Here is a 15,864-nt window from a genome sequence, read left to right on the forward strand (position 1 = left end):
CCCCCTCTCTCTCGCTCCCCCCCTCTCTCTCTCGCTCCCCCCCTCTCTCTCTCGCTCCCCCCTCTCTCGCTCCCCCCCTCTCTCTCTCGCTCCCCCCCTCTCTCGCTCCCCCCTCTCTCTCGCTCCCCCCTCTCTCTCTCTCTCTCTCTCTCTCTCTGTCTCGCTCCCCCCCCTCTCTCGCTCCCCCCTCTCTCTCTCTCTCTCTCTCTCTCTCTCTCTCGCTCCCCCCTCTCTCTCTCTCGCTCCCCCCTTCTCTCTCTCCTCTCTCGCTCCCCCTCTCTCTCTCTTGCTCCCCCCTCTCTCTCTCTTGCTCCCCCCTCTCTCTCTCTTGCTCCCCCCCTCTCTCTCTCGCTCCCCCCCTCTCTCTCTCTCTCGCTCCCCCCTCTCTCTCTCTCTCTCACTCCCCCCCCTCTCTCGCTCCCCCCTCTCTCTCTCTCTCGCTCCCCCTCTCTCTCTCTCTCTCGCTCCCCCTCTCTCTCTCTCTCGCTCCCCCCCTCTCTCTCTCTCGCTCCCCCCCTCTCTCTCGCTCCCCCCTCTCTCTCTCTCGCTCCCCCCCGCTCTCTCTCTCGCTCCCCCCCTCTCTCTCTCTCTCTCGCTCTCTCTCAATTCAATTCAATTCAAATCGCTTTATTGGCATGACAAGGTACATCTTATGTTGCCAAAGCATTGAAAAAGCATTTATGGTTGAACACATAAACGCAGATCTATCCATACAGTGTATAAACAGATATATCCCTGAGTGTATAAACATACATTCATATAATTTGTATATACTCTATTCTTAGATTTAATGGTTGTCCCTCTGTTTATGGCAAGCTGTAACATAGTGTGCTGCTAAGGTTACACAATTTCTCTGTTCCCCTAGTAGGTATGGGAGTTTTTGGTCGTCCTTCAAATTTTTGAATTCAGGGCATATTTTTGTGAATTTTGGGTAGAAATTCTCCCTGATGCCCTGATATTTTCCACAAGCTGTGAGGAAGTGCATCTCTGTCTCCACCACTCCCTGACTGCAGTGAGAGCATATCCTGTCCTCTCTTGTCAGCCAGGTCTGTCTGTGTCTGCCTTTTTCGATAGCCAGGCTATGCTCACTAAGTCTGTACATAGTCAAGGTTTTTCTCAATTTGCTATCTTTTACCGTGGTCAGGTATTCAGCCATGTTGTATTGTCTGTTTAGGGCCAAGTAGCAATTGAGTTTGTTTTGGGTTTTTGTTGTTTCTGCCCAATATGACAGATATTTTTCCTTTTGCTTAGTGACAATTGTGTTGGGTCGAGTTCTCTGTGCTACGATGTCACTGTCCTGGGGCTGGTTATTGTTAGTAGTGTTAGTAGTTACTTCACTGAGTCCCAGGACTAGTTGACTGAGGGTATTCTTCTTTATGATCCTCTCTTGGCATTTCAGGGCTTCGTAATTAAAGCAGTGGGGGTTGCTCATTTTTAGGTGTTTCCAAAGTTTGGTGGCTCTTTTTTGGATAGTAATTAATAGTGGATATTGGCCTAGTTCTGCCCTGCATGCATTATTTGCGGTTTTCCTTTGAGTCTGGAGGATACTTTTACAGAATTCTGCATGTAGGATCTCAATTGGATGTTTGTCCCATTTTGCAAATTCTTGTTGTGTTAGCGGTCCCCACACCTCACTGCCATAGAGTGCAATTGGTTCAATTACTGATTTAAAAATTTTGAGCCAAATGCCAATTGGGATTTCTATTTGGATTGATTTTTTAATGGCATAGAAAGCCCTTCTTGCTTTCTCTCTCAGTTCATTCACAGCCAGATGAAAATTTCCCGTAGAACTGATTTTTAAGCCCAAGTATGTGTAGTTAGTGGTTTGTTCAATTTTAGTTGTTCCTAGTGTGAAATTTATTCTGGGTCCCTGATGTCTGGATCTTTGCTGGAACACAAGGACTTTGGTTTTTTGGGGGTTTATTGTCAGGGCCCAGGTCTGACAGAACGACTCTAGCAGATCCAGGTTCTGCTGTAGACCCTCCGTAGTTGGTGACAGCAGAACCGGATCATCTGCATAGAGGAGGAATTTAACCTTGGATTCATATAGGGTGAGGCCGGGTGCTGTAGATTGTTCAAGTAGTTTTGCCAATTCATTTATGTAAATATTAAAGAGTGTCGGTGAGATGGGCGAGCCCTGCGTCACACCACGCCCCTGTGGGAAGTATTTTGTTTGTTTGTCTCCAATTTTAACTGCACATTTATTGTTTGTGTACATTGATTTAATTACATCATATGTTTTTCCCCCTACACCACTTTCAATAAGTTTCCAGAATAGACCGTCGTGCCAAATGGAATCAAAAGCCTTCTGGAAATCTATAAAGCAGGCAAAAATGTTGCTTTTGTTTTGATGAACATGTTTGTCAATTAGGGTCTGTAGGGTGAAGATATGATCCGATGTTCTATAGTTTGGTAGGAATCCAATTTGGCTTTTACTCAAGACGTTGTGCTCCTCAAGGAAGTTTATAAGTCTTTTGTTTATGATACAGAATACCTTCCCCAGGTTACTGTTTACACAGACGCCTCGATAGTTGTTTGGGTCAACTTTGTCTCCACTTTAGTATATGGGCATTGAGTCCTTTGTTCCAGATATCAGGGAAGTAACCGACACTCAGAACCAAGTTGAAGAGTTTTAGGATAGCCAATTTCATTTTATCGTCCGTGTGTTTAATCATTTCGCTTAGGATGCCATCTGCACCGCAAGCTTTTCCTGGTCGCAGGTCCTTGAGTTTTTCAAATAGCTCTTTTCCAGTTATTAGGGGGTCTAGCGGGTTTTGGTTATCTTTTATGGCCAATTCGAGCTTTTTCAGTTTTTTGCATATTTGATATTGCTCTGGGCTTAGTGTGTTTTTCTGGTATAATTTTTCAAAATGGTTTTCCCATGTGTCTCCGTTTTGAATGGCCAATTCGTCGTGTTGTTTTTTGTGTAATGTATTCCAGTTGTCCCAGAAACAATTAGAATCAATAGATCCCTCAATGGAGCTGAGTGTATTCTTAATCTACTGCTCTTTCTTGGTTCTGAGTGTGTTTTTGTATTGTGTTAGTGCCTGACAATAAGTAAGGCGTAATTCCTCATTTTCTGGCTGTCTGTGTTTTTGGTTTGATATTTTTCTGAGTTTTTTCCTCATGTTATGGCAATCGGAGTCAAACCATTTTTTATAGTTTTTTGTTTTGGGTTTGTTCTTGCGAACTTTCAAGTTTGACATTGATGCCAAATTATCAAAAATATTGTTTAGGTTATTCACCGACCGGTTTACACCTTCTTTATTGTGAGTGTATGTGTTTTCCAGAAAGGTGTCCAAGAGAGCTTGAGTTGATTGATTGCTAATTGCTTTCTGGTAGTTTTCCGTGCTGTTTTTGGCCCATCTGTAGGATTTTTTAATGTTGTACAGCTTACTGGGTTGTGTTTCTGTGTTGGTTGTTTCTGTCCTTTTAAGATATGCAGTAATTTGACTGTGATCTGACAGTGTTGTTTGTGGTTTGACTGTGAATGCTCTGAAAGAGGATGGGTCCAGATCCGTAATCATATAGTCTACGGTGCTGAAGCCAAGAGGTGAGCAATAGGTGGATCTTCCTAGGTAGTCTCCCATGAACCTACCATTGACAATGTACAGACCCAGGCTTCGACAGAGCTGCAGGAGCTGTTTTCCGTTAGCATTTGTCTGTTTGTCGCAGTTATGCCTGTGTGGATGGGAAGGGAGATCAAAGTGGCTATTCCCAAATATGTAATTATTCCCCTGATTATTGGTGAAGTCTGGTTCTTCGCCAGTTCTTGAGTTGAGGTCACCACAGATCAACACATTCCCCTGGGCCTGGAATTGGATAATCTCCCTCTCTATGTTGGAGAAGGTGTCCTCTTTGAAGTACGGGGATTCTGTCGGGGGGATATAGAGTGCGCAAATGAAAACATCTTTCATGCTAAAGATGATGCCCCTCTTAATTTTGAGCCATAAGTGGTTTTCGCCCTTTTTTATAAATTTAATGTAATTCCTAAGCTCTGCTTTAAGCCAAATCAGTATGCCTCCAGATTCTCTGCCCTGGGTTACTCCTGGCAGTTTATTGGAGGGGACCACCAGCTCTGTGTACCCAATGGGACAGCCAGTGGGCCCTTCTCCTCTACACCAGGTTTCCTGTAAAAAGATAATATCTAGATCTTTAATTTCATCTAGGAACTCTGGGGTCCCACTCTTCATGCCAAGCATAGAAGAACGTAGACCTTGGATATTCCAGGTTGAGATATATAAGGATTTCATGCTAAAATTGATCTTTTACTGTGATGGGTTAAAATATGATAAATAGTGATATGTGTTTGTCGTGTCTAAATGGGGAAAAAAGAACATTTCAATTGTCTATAAATGCTGAGGATAATTGGTTACAACTCTTTCTAACAACTAGTCCTTATTTTTTTCTGATCCATAAGGCGGGAGTAGATGCTGCTGTGCATCTGCATTATGTCTCTTAATGGATTGTCTCTGCCTCTGGTATTGCGTACGCCCTGGGCACCTCTCCCTCTGCCTGGCTGGGGGTGGTCCTGTTCCCCTGTAGGACAGGACTGGTGCAGGTCCGACATTGTTGTTGTGCGTGGGGATCCTCTCTGGTCCCGGTTGGTGTGGTGGTGGTCTCTGTAGTAGTCCTGGTCTGTATCCCGTTGGTCTTTGGTGATCGGGGGGGGGGGGGGTCCTCTTGGAATCTGGGTGTGGACCCGGTTAAAAGCGACGTCCTTCAGGGCCTTCGCAAAGACCGACATTCGCTTCCTGTGGATATGGACTTGGTCGTAAAGACATTCCACATCGCGGGTGGGGTGTTGGGCCAGGTGCACGTTATGTTTTAATTCACAGTCTCTTGCTATGCTTGCATTTATCTCATGGATTGTTTTGTTGTTGAAGTCTCTTCTCGGCAATAGTGTGGAAACAGTGATGCTAGTGTTTGGGAAGGTGTCGCTTGCCTTCTCAATCACTTCTCCGAGCGATGTTGCTACCCTTTTCTGCTGGGCCCTTAGGTCATTTGTGCCGGTGTGTATTATGTGTTGGGGGGAGCCTAATCGGGTTTTGGTCAGCCATTCTTGGGCTCTGTCTGTTGTTGGGCACCAGATCTTTTCTACTTTACGTCTAGGGAAGAGCCTTTTCTCCCAGAGGTATTTCCCATTTGAGTCTGAGTATTACGATGTCAGCCTTGTTGGTGTTTACTGGTTTGTGGCTTTCGTCTGGACTCACAGGTTGTGTGTTGGACTGGGGTGGTCGTGTCTGGTGTGTGCGTTCCTCTTGTGAGCGGCTCGGCTGTGGTTCCAAAGTGGTGGGGGCAGACTGGGCTTCAGTGTGCTGGTCGGTCTGTGTGGCTCCCCCTGTATTGTGGGTCTGCTGCTGTTGTTCAGTGTGAGTGTGCAGCTGCCCAGTCGGGCTCTGTACTGTCTTATCTCTAGCCTCTGGCTGCTGGGTTAATGCCGCTCTCTCTCCCCTGTGTCTCTTTGTCTTTCTGCAGCTCTTTCACCTGCTTCCCAAGTAAGTTCAGCTCCCTCCTGTGTCTCTCCCTCTCTTGTTTTTGTTCCTGTTTTATTGCTGAAATGATGTTTTCTTGGTCGGTTTTCAGTTTAAGGACCTCCTCTAAGTTTAACCAGCTGTGTCTCCAGCTGGTTAAATTTCTCCTTTAGTTGTACCGGGCTGTGGGACCTCAGGGTGTGTGCCTGGTCGGAGCTGGAGGGCTCACTCACTTCCTGGCTAGGCTGCTTTTCTCTTGGTGAGCTGGAGGTGGTAGGGGGAGAGAGTGTGGCTTTCTCCCTGATATTTCTGCTGGGGCTGGTCAAATGTACCATGGGGTTGTGGGGCCCCAGGGTGTGTGCCTGGTCAGAACTGTGTGGCTTGCTCACCTCCTGGCCGGGTTAATTTACTCCTGGTGAGCTGTAAGTGGTGGGGGGAGTGTGTGTGGCTTTTTCCCTGGTAGTTGCCCTGGGGCTGGTCCTTGCCTTCACAATTATTTCTCTCAGTTTCTGGAAGGCCGTTTCAAAGTCTTTGAGGTTGCCTTGCACCATTATTGTACCGTTTCTGTACATGTTGACCGTCGTGGTTTCACTATCAGGGTCCCCTGATTTCCTTATTTTCAGTTTAGACCCATTAGCGTTTTTTTCCTGCTTAACCCTGGGATAGTGTATGTTTATTGCTTTGACCCAAGCCGCTGACTGATCTGAGTAAAAAATGAGATTACTCATGTTCCCATTGTTGTACCAGTCAGCAAAAAGCGTTTCTGGCTTTGCTCTCAGCTGCTGTTGCTTGAGCGATTTTTTTGCATTTTTTTTTATGTTTGGGGGAAGCTGGAAGGGGTTGCTCTCAGTGTGCCACGGGAGCTGCTGCGGCTCCTCTGACTTATTTTTTGTAGAAATAGTAAAAATTATTGCTGACCTTAGAGTAAACTTTTCTGGGGCCCCGGGTTTGGTGTTTCCCTCTTCCTACTCGCGGACTTTCCCAGGCCCCGGACTCGCTCGCTCTCCAGGTTGTTTCGCGGTGCCTCCGGGCTGCTCCCCCTCTCTGACCCAGTGGTCCCTGGGCCTCGGCTCCCGGGTTCACCCTTCCCAGGCCCCGCACTCACTGTCCTGGTCTGCGTCTGTGAGCCGGTGCCTCCGGGCTGTTCCCCTCCCCCCTCAGAGGTCTCTGGGCCTCTGTTTCGGCCTGGCTCCTCAGGCCTTTCCCTGGCTTCAGGCTCCCTCCCCGGACTCTGTACTCACTGTCCTGGTCTGCTTCTGGGAGCCGGTGCCTCCGGGTTGCTCCCCTCCTCCTCGGAGGTCACTGGGCCTCTATCTTGGCCTGGCTCTTCGGGCCTTTCTCGGGCTTCGGGCTCTGTGTTGCGGCCGCCGCTCGCGCTCTGTGTTGGTGCCTTGCTCTCCCAGTTTTTCCCCGGGTTTATTCCTTTCCTTCTTCTGTCCCTTTGCTTTGTTTCTTTTTGTCTTTGTTTCTTTCTGCTGTTTTCCTCGGATTTTTTTTTTCTGTCGGGTCCTGTTTTTGGCGGTCTTTTCCTTCCGTACTTAACCTAAACTAACCTAAACTTAAACTTAAACTAAACTAAACTGAACTAACTTAACTAAAATTAAATTTAACTTTTAAACCTTTTAAAACTTGAAATGTAACTTTTTTTCCCCCCTCTAAATACTAAAAACACTAAAAAAAATTCAGCAGCCCATCTTCAGCGTGTCTCTCTCTGGCTCTCTCTCTATCTCTCTGGCTCTCTCGCTCTCTCTCTGGCTCTCTGTCTCTCTCTCTGGCTCTCAGTTCAGTTCAGTTCAAATGCTTTATTGGCATGAAAGTTTACAGAGAACCATATTGCCAAAGCTTACATAGCAAAAAGGTACAGTTTTCCAACATTCTGTAGGTGTCAATCGATTTGACATTTGTTGGGTATATACAATATTACTTTTAAACAATATTAATTTTAAACAGTCTTTCTACTTCATTTGGTACGTTCAATATTAATTTTAAACAGTCTTACTTTTAAACAGTCCTCAGGTTGTGACATGTTGTTACATATTTAGCCCCAAGGTATGGTCTGTCTCCTTCTCCTAGGACTAATCTCAATTTTGACAGATCATCCAATTCCTTGAAATCTGGGGTTGTTTGGCTTAGCTTGTTGAATAATATGTTTCTTGATGTGTTGAATTTTTCGCATTTTAGGAGGAAATGCATTTCTGTTTCAACCTCGCCAGCCAGACATTGATCGCATATTCTATTCTCTCTAGGCTGCCAGGATTTCTTGTATCTGCCTTTTTCAATTTTCAGTTGGTGGTCGCTTAGTCTGTACCTGGTGAGGGTCTGTCTCTGTTTTGTGTCTCTGATGGTCGTGAGGTAGTCTGCCAGTTTATATTCTCTTTTTAGGGCCCGTTAACATTCTAATCTGCTTTGGCTTTCGGTTATTTTGTTCCAATGTTCCAGGTAGGTTTCTTTGCATTTTTTAATGATTTGGTTCACTCGGATTGGTGTTTGGACGGCTGTGTTGGTCTGGGGCTGGTCAGGGTCCGGCTGAGTATTTAGTTTCAGTAGCAGCTGACTCAGGGGACTCTTTTCTGGGTTTAGCTCTTGGGTCTGAAAGGCTTTGAAATGAAGGGTGTCTGGGGAGCTAGATTTGAGGTGATTTAGGAAGTTTAGTGCTCGTTTTTGGATGTTTATTATCAGTGGGTATCTGCCTAGTTCGGCTCTGCATGCATTTGTTGGCGTTTTTCTTTGGGTGCGAAGGATGCTTCGGCAGAATTCTGCATGTAGGGCTTCTATTGTGTGTTTTTCCCATTTAGTGTAGCTTTGGTGATTTAGCGGGCCCCATACTTCACTACCGTACAGTGCAATGGGCAGGATTATGCTGTCAAAAATTTTGAGCCAGATTTTGATTGGGATTTGGATGTTGTAGAATTTTCTTTTTATTGCATATAGGGCTCTTCGGGCTTTTTCTTTTAGTGCATTCACTGCTATGCTGAAGCTCCCTGATGCTGTAATAGTTAGACCAAGGTAGGTGTAGCTCATAGTGTGTCCTATAGTGGTATCACTGAGGGTAAACTGGTATTTGTTTTCCTGACATCTGGGTCTTTTCTGAAAAATCATGATGTTGGTTTTCTTTAGATTTACTGTTAGAGCCCAATTTTGGCAGTATTTGTCGAGTAGGTCTAGTTGTTGCTGTAATCCCTGTTCTGTGGGAGACAGCAGAACCAGGTCGTCCGCATAGAACAGGGACTTTACTTCTCCATCCAGGAGACGGAGACCTGGTGACTCGCTTTGCTCCAGCATGTCTGCTAATTCATTTATGTATATGTTGAACAGGGTCGGGCTCAAATTGCAGCCCTGCCGGACGCCTCTTCTCTGGGTGAAGAAATCGGTGCGTTTGTCTCCAATTTTGACCCCGCATTTGTTTTTCAGATACATTGATTTAATAAGGTCATAGACTTTGCCCCCTATTCCACACTGAAGAAGTTTATAATAGAGCCCTTCGTGCCATATAGAGTCAAAGGCTTTCTTGAAGTCGATGAAACAGGCGAATATTTTCCCATTTTTTGTTTGGTGTTTATGTTTTTCAATGAGGGTGTGAAGGGTATAGATATGGTCGGCGGTGCGGTGTTTTGGAAGAAAGCCTATTTGGTTTTTTCTGAGGATATTATGTTTGTTAAGAAAATCAAGTAATCTATTTAGAATACTGCAGAATAACTTCCCTAGACAACTGTTGACACAGATGCCGCGGTAGTTATTTGGGTCTGATTTGTTTCCACTTTTATATATGGGGGAGATTAGTCCTTGGCACCAGATATCGGGAAAACAGCCTGAGCGTAATATGATGTTGAATAGTTTGAGTATCGCACCCTGCATCTCCATATTGCTGAACTTTAGCATTTCATTTTTGATGTTGTCTGGGCCACAGGCTTTCTTTAGGTGGAGAGATTTTGTTTTTGTGGCCAGTTCTTTCCATGTGATTGGGGAGTCTAGAGGGTTTTGGTTGTCTTTAATTGTTGCTTCTAATGTGTGGAGTTTTTCTGTGACCTGATGTTGACTTGGGTTTGTTTTGTTTTTTGGGATGTCTTTGTAGAGGTTTTCAAAATGTGTTCTCCAGATGTCGCCATCTTGGATTGGTAATGCTTGCAATTGTGTTGTACTCAGGTTATTCCACATTTCCCAGAATTGTTTTGGATTGGTGGAGTTTTCAATTTCTTCGAGTATTTTGTGGGTATAGTTTTGTGTTTTGTTCCTAATGGTGTGTTTATATCTTTTGAGGGTTTCATTGTATCTAGTACGTAGGCCCGGATTGTTTGGTTGCCGATGCTTTTGGTTTGATATTTTTCTCAGGTCTTTTCTGGCATTTTTGCATTCGTGGTCAAACCATTTCATATTTTTATTTTGTCTTTTGTGATGCTTCCTCTTCTGTTTCACGAGGTCGGCTTTTACAGCTGCCTCATGGAAGATCATATTTATATCCTCTATGGCCGTGTTTACACCATCTCTGGTGATCTCATATAGATTTTCTTTAAATTTTGAAATTTTACTTGTGAGATCAGGTGAATTTAGTGCTGTGATGAATTTATCTCCACTGTCTGGGGCCCATCTGTATGTCTGGTTTATTTTATGTAGCTTACTGTGTTCCTTTTTTGTGTCTGTAGTTTGGGCAGAAAGTTTAAGGTACACATTTATTTGGTTATGGTCTGAGAGGGGGGATTGCTGCCTGACAGTGAATGCGTTGATATCGCAGGGGTCCAGGTCAGTGATTGTATAGTCCACCACTCCACCACACTAGACCCAAGAGTTGAGGAGTATGTGAGTCTCCCTAGGGAGTCCCCTCTGAACCTACCATTAACTATGTACAGGCCTAAGGCTCGGCAGAGTTGCACTACCTCCCTACCGCTTTTATTTATTTCACGATCAAGGTTGTTCCGATTTGCGATGGCTGGTGTGACATCTAAAGGGGTCTGGCCAAACACATGGTTGTTTCCCTGTGGGTCTATGAAGTCAGGTTCACAACCGGTCCTTGCATTTAGGTCCCCACATATTATCACCTTTCCTTGGGCCTGGAAATGGCTGATTTCCATGTGGAGAGTATCAAATAACTCCTCTTCGAAATATGGCGAATCTATTGGAGGTATGTAGATCGCACATAAGTAAACATCTTTTTTTGCTATTCCTATATTTTTATCTAGTTTTAGCCATACGTGTGATTTCCCCTGTTTTACCGGTGAGATGTGTTTGTCCAGTTCTCCCTTATACCACACCAATATTCCCCCGGAGGTTCTGCCCTTGCGTGTTTTAGTGTTCTTTACTGAGGGCACAATGATTTCATGGTACATTGGAGGACAGTGGGTCGGCATGTCCTTTTGGCACCATGTTTCTGTTAACACAATTATATCAATGTCTTTTATAGCTTTTAGGAATTCAGGGTCTGTACTCTTCATCCCAAAAGTTGAGGAGCGCAGGCCCTGGATATTCCAGCAGCTTATGTGGAAAGAACGCATTTATATAGTTCAATAAAACGAAATAAAATGGACCTATTTTGTGGGATGAGTGTGGAAACACTATTTTCTATAATGCTAAGTGATGATTTAGTATAAATTTCATGAGGCATGCACATATATCTATCTAGTAATAGTAATAATACTGATAAGATAACAATAATGATAATGATAAATAACAATATTAATAATTTCTCCGGCTTTCTATCAGGCTGTTCAGCAACGTCATGATCTTTCTCAGTTCTTGGTCTACAGTCTGTGGTCTAGAGGGGGGTCTTGGGTCAGGTATAAAAGCACGGTTCTGTTGTCGGTTTTGTAAAGGGGGGTGGGGGACATTGGTGGTCCTGTTTGGGCTCCCAATGGTAGGGGGGTGGGAGGGCTGCGTCTTTTGGCAGTGTTTATGAGGTTTCTTGCGAAGACCCACATCCGCTGTTTGAGTAGATGTATTTCGTCACCTCTCTCTCTCTCTCTGGCTCTCTCTCTCTCTGGCTCTCTCTCTCTCTGGCGCTCTCTCTCTCTGGCGCTCTCTCTCTCTCTGGCGCTCTCTCTCTCTCTCTGGCGCTCTCTCTCTCTCTCTGGCGCTCTCTCTCTCTGGCGCTCTCTCTCTCTGGCGCTCTCTCTCTCTCTCTGGCGCTCTCTCTCTCTCTGGCGCTCTCTCTCTCTGGCGCTCTCTCTCTCTCTGGCGCTCTCTCTCTCTCTGGCGCTCTCTCTCTCTCTGGCGCTCTCTCTCTCTGGCGCTCTCTCTCTCTGGCGCTCTCTCTCTCTCTCTGGCGCTCTCTCTCTCTGGCGCTCTCTCTCTCTGGCGCTCTCTCTCTCTCTGGCGCTCTCTCTCTCTCTCTGGCGCTCTCTCTCTCTCTGGCGCTCTCTCTCTCTCTCTGGCGCTCTCTCTCTCTCTGGCGCTCTCTCTCTCTCTCTGGCGCTCTCTCTCTCTCTGGCGCTCTCTCTCTCTCTGGCGCTCTCTCTCTCTGGCGCTCTCTCTCTCTGGCGCTCTCTCTCTCTCTGGCGCTCTCTCTCTCTCTGGCGCTCTCTCTCTCTCTGGCGCTCTCTCTCTCTCTGGCGCTCTCTCTCTCTCTGGCGCTCTCTCTCTCGCTGGCGCTCTCTCTCTCTCTGGCGCTCTCTCTCTCTGGCGCTCTCTCTCTCTGGCGCTCTCTCTGGCGCTCTCTCTCTCTGGCGCTCTCTCTGGCGCTCTCTCTCTCTGGCGCTCTCTCTGGCGCTCTCTCTCTGGCGCTCTCTCTGGCGCTCTCTCTCTCTGGCGCTCTGGCGCTCTCTCTCTGGCGCGCTCTCTCTCTCTGGCGCGCTCTCTCTCTCTGGCGCGCGCTCTCTCTCTCTGGCGCTCTCTCTCTCTGGCGCTCTCTCTCTCTGGCGCTCTCTCTCTCTGGCGCTCTCTCTGGCGCTCTCTCTCTCTGGCGCTCTGGCGCGCTCTCTCTCTCTGGCGCGCTCTCTCTCTCTGGCGCTCTCTCTCTCTCTGGCGCTCTCTCTCTCTCTCTCTGGCGCTCTCTCTCTCTCTGGCGCTCTGGCGCGCTCTCTCTCTCTGGCGCGCTCTCTCTCTCTCTGGCGCTCTCTCTCTCTCTGGCGCTCTCTCTCTCTCTCTCTGGCGCTCTCTCTCTCTCTGGCGCTCTCTCTCTCTCTCTCTGGCGCTCTCTCTCTCTCTGGCGCTCTCTCTCTCTCTGTCTCTCTCTGTCTCTCTCTGTCTCTCTCTCTCTCTCTCTCTCTGTCTCTCTGGCGCTCTCTCTCTCTCTGGCGCTCTCTCTCTCTCTCTGGCGCGCTCTCTCTCTCTCTGGCGCTCTCTCTCTCTCTGGCGCTCTCTCTCTCTCTGGCGCTCTCTCTCTCTCTGGCGCTCTCTCTCTCTCTGGCGCTCTCTCTCTCTCTGGCGCTCTCTCTCTCTCTGGCGCTCTCCTGTCTCTGTCTCTCTCTCTCTCTCTCTCTCTCTCTCTCTCTCTCTCTCTCTCTGTCTCTCTCTCTCTCTCTGACAGATTAGGTCATTGTTGGTGATATTGCTGCGGCTGATGGGATCAAACGGAATCCAGTGTTATGATCAACAATAAAAGGGAGTGCTGGCGGGAATGTAACTGGGAAATGAACTCTACAGATCACAGTCAAACATTGGTGTCTCCATGGTGATGGTGGAAAACATGAAGAGTGGGTTAATCCTTCACGGATCAAAAGTACCACTTCCAAAAAAAAAATTAAATATTTCTTGGCTACAGTTTGAGGGTGACGTCAGTGAGATGGAATATTTAATCCAGTGCCAAGGCTTCTAAACTCCCTTTAATTCACTGTAAAGCAGCCCGCAACAAAACTCTGGGAAACTGAGAATAAACCGGGTGTTAAACCTGTGCTTCATAAACAGAGTCTTGAACGCTGGGATTCCAGGCAGAATATACCGACTGGACTGTCCCTCAAGTGGCTGACTGGGATCCCACAAACTGCTGTTCCCCCAGAGGCATCTTCTCGCTCTCTGGGGGAGGGGGGCTGATTTAGAGCCAGAGAGCGAGGGGAGAGACCCCCCCTCTAAATAAATCACCCGACTCCCCCAGAGAGCGAGGGGAGAGACCCCTAAATAAATGACCCGACTCCCCGAGAGCAAGGGGAGAGACCCCCCCCCCTAAATAAATCACCCGACTCCCCCAGAGAGCGAGAGGGAGAGACCCCGAAATAAATCACCCGACTCCCCAGAGAGCGAGGGGGAGAGACCCCTAAATAAATCACCCGACTCCCCCAGAGTGTGAGGGGAGAGACCCCTAAATAAATCACCCGACTCCCCCAGAGTGTGAGGGGGGAGACCCCTAAATAAATCACCCTACTCCCCCAGAGAGCGAGAGGGAGAGACCCCTAAATAAATCACCCGACTCCCCCAGAGAGCGAGGGGGAGACGCCCCTAAATAAATCACCCGACTCCCCAGAGAGCGAGGGGGAGAGAGACCCCTAAATAAATCACCCGACTCCCCAGAGAGCGAGGGGGAGAGAGACCCATAAATAAATCGCCCGACTCCCCCAGAGAGCGAGGGGGAGACGCCCCTAAATAAATCACCTGACTCCCCAGAGAGCGAGGGGGAGACGCCCCTAAATAAATCACCCGACTCCCCCAGAGAGCGAGGGGGGAGACCCCCCCCCAAATAAATCGCCCGACTCCCCCAGAGAGCGAGGGGGAGAGACCCCCCCCCCCCCCAAATAAATCACCCGACTCCCCAGAGAGCGAGGGGGAGAGAGACCCATAAATAAATCGCCCGACTCCCCCAGAGAGCAAGGGGGAGAGACCCCTAAATAAATCACCCGACTCCCCCAGAGAGCGAGGGGGAGAGACCCCTAAATAAATCACCCGACTCCCCCAGAGAGCGAGGGGTGAGACCCCTAAATAAATCACCCTACTCCCCCAGAGAGCGAGAGGGAGAGACCCCTAAATAAATCACCCGACTCCCCCAGAGAGCGAGGGGGGAGAGACTCCTAAATAAATCACCCGACTCCCCAGAGAGCGAGGGGGAGAGAGACCCCTAAATAAATCACCCGACTCCCCGAGAGCGAGGGGGAGAGACCCCTAAATAAATCACCCGACTCCCCGAGAGCGAGGGGGAGAGACCCCTAAATAAATCACCCGACTCCCCAGAGAGCGAGGGGGAGAGACCCCTAAATAAATCACCCGACTCCCCCAGAGAGCGAGGGGAGAGACCCCTAAATAAATCACCCGACTCCCCCAGAGAGCGAGGGGTGAGAGACCCCTAAATAAATCACCCTACTCCCCCAGAGAGCGAGAGGGAGAGACCCCTAAATAAATCACCCGACTCCCCCAGAGAGCGAGGGGGAGAGACTCCTAAATAAATCACCCGACTCCCCAGAGAGCGAGGGGGAGAGAGACCCCTAAATAAATCACCCGACTCCCCGAGAGCGAGGGGGAGAGACCCCTAAATAAATCACCCGACTCCCCGAGAGCGAGGGGGAGAGACCCCTAAATAAATCACCCGACTCCCCAGAGAGCGAGGGGGAGAGACCCCTAAATAAATCACCCGACTCCCCCAGAGAGCGAGGGGAGAGACGCCCCTAAATAAATCATCCGACTCCCCAGAGAGCGAGAGGGAGAGACCCCTAAATAAATCACCCGACTCCCCGAGAGCGAGGGGGAGAGACCCCTAAATAAATCACCCGACTCCCCGAGAGCGAGGGGGCGAGACCCCTAAATAAATCACCCGACTCCCCCAGAGAGCGAGGGGAGAGACGCCCCTAAATAAATCACCCGACTCCCCGAGAGCGAGGGGGAGAGACCCCTAAATAAATCACCCGACTCCCCGAGAGCGAGGGGAGAGAGACTCCTAAATAAATCACCCGACTCCCCCAGAGAGCGAGAGGGAGAGACCCCTAAATAAATCACCCGACTCCCCCAGAGTGTGAGGGGGAGAGACCCCTAAATAAATCACCCGACTCCCCCAGAGAGCGAGGGGTGAGACCCCTAAATAAATCACCCGACTCCCCGAGAGCGAGGGGAGAGAGACTCCTAAATAAATCATCCGACTCCCCCAGAGAGCGAGGGGTGAGACCCCTAAATAAATCACCCGACTCCCCCAGAGAGCGAGGGGAGAGACTCCTAAATAAATCACCCGACTCCCCCAGAGTGTGAGGGGGGAGAGACCCCTAAATAAATCACCCGACTCCCCCAGAGAGCGAGGGGAGAGACCCCTAAATAAATGACCCGACTCCCCCAGAGTGTGAGGGGGGAGACCCCTAAATAAATCACCCGACTCCCCGAGAGTGTGAGGGGGAGAGACCCCTAAATAAATCACCCGACTCCCCCAGAGAGCGAGGGGGAGACGCCCCTAAATAAATCACCTGACTCCCCCAGAGAGCGAGGGGGAGAGACCCCTAAATAAATCATCCGACTCCCCCAGAGAGCGAGGGGAGAGACCCCTAAATAAATC

Source organism: Somniosus microcephalus, unplaced genomic scaffold (genome assembly GCF_052327205.1).
Source record: "Somniosus microcephalus isolate GS21.2 unplaced genomic scaffold, FLI_Smic_1.0 unresolved_chr2, whole genome shotgun sequence".
NCBI lineage: Eukaryota > Metazoa > Chordata > Chondrichthyes > Squaliformes > Somniosidae > Somniosus > Somniosus microcephalus.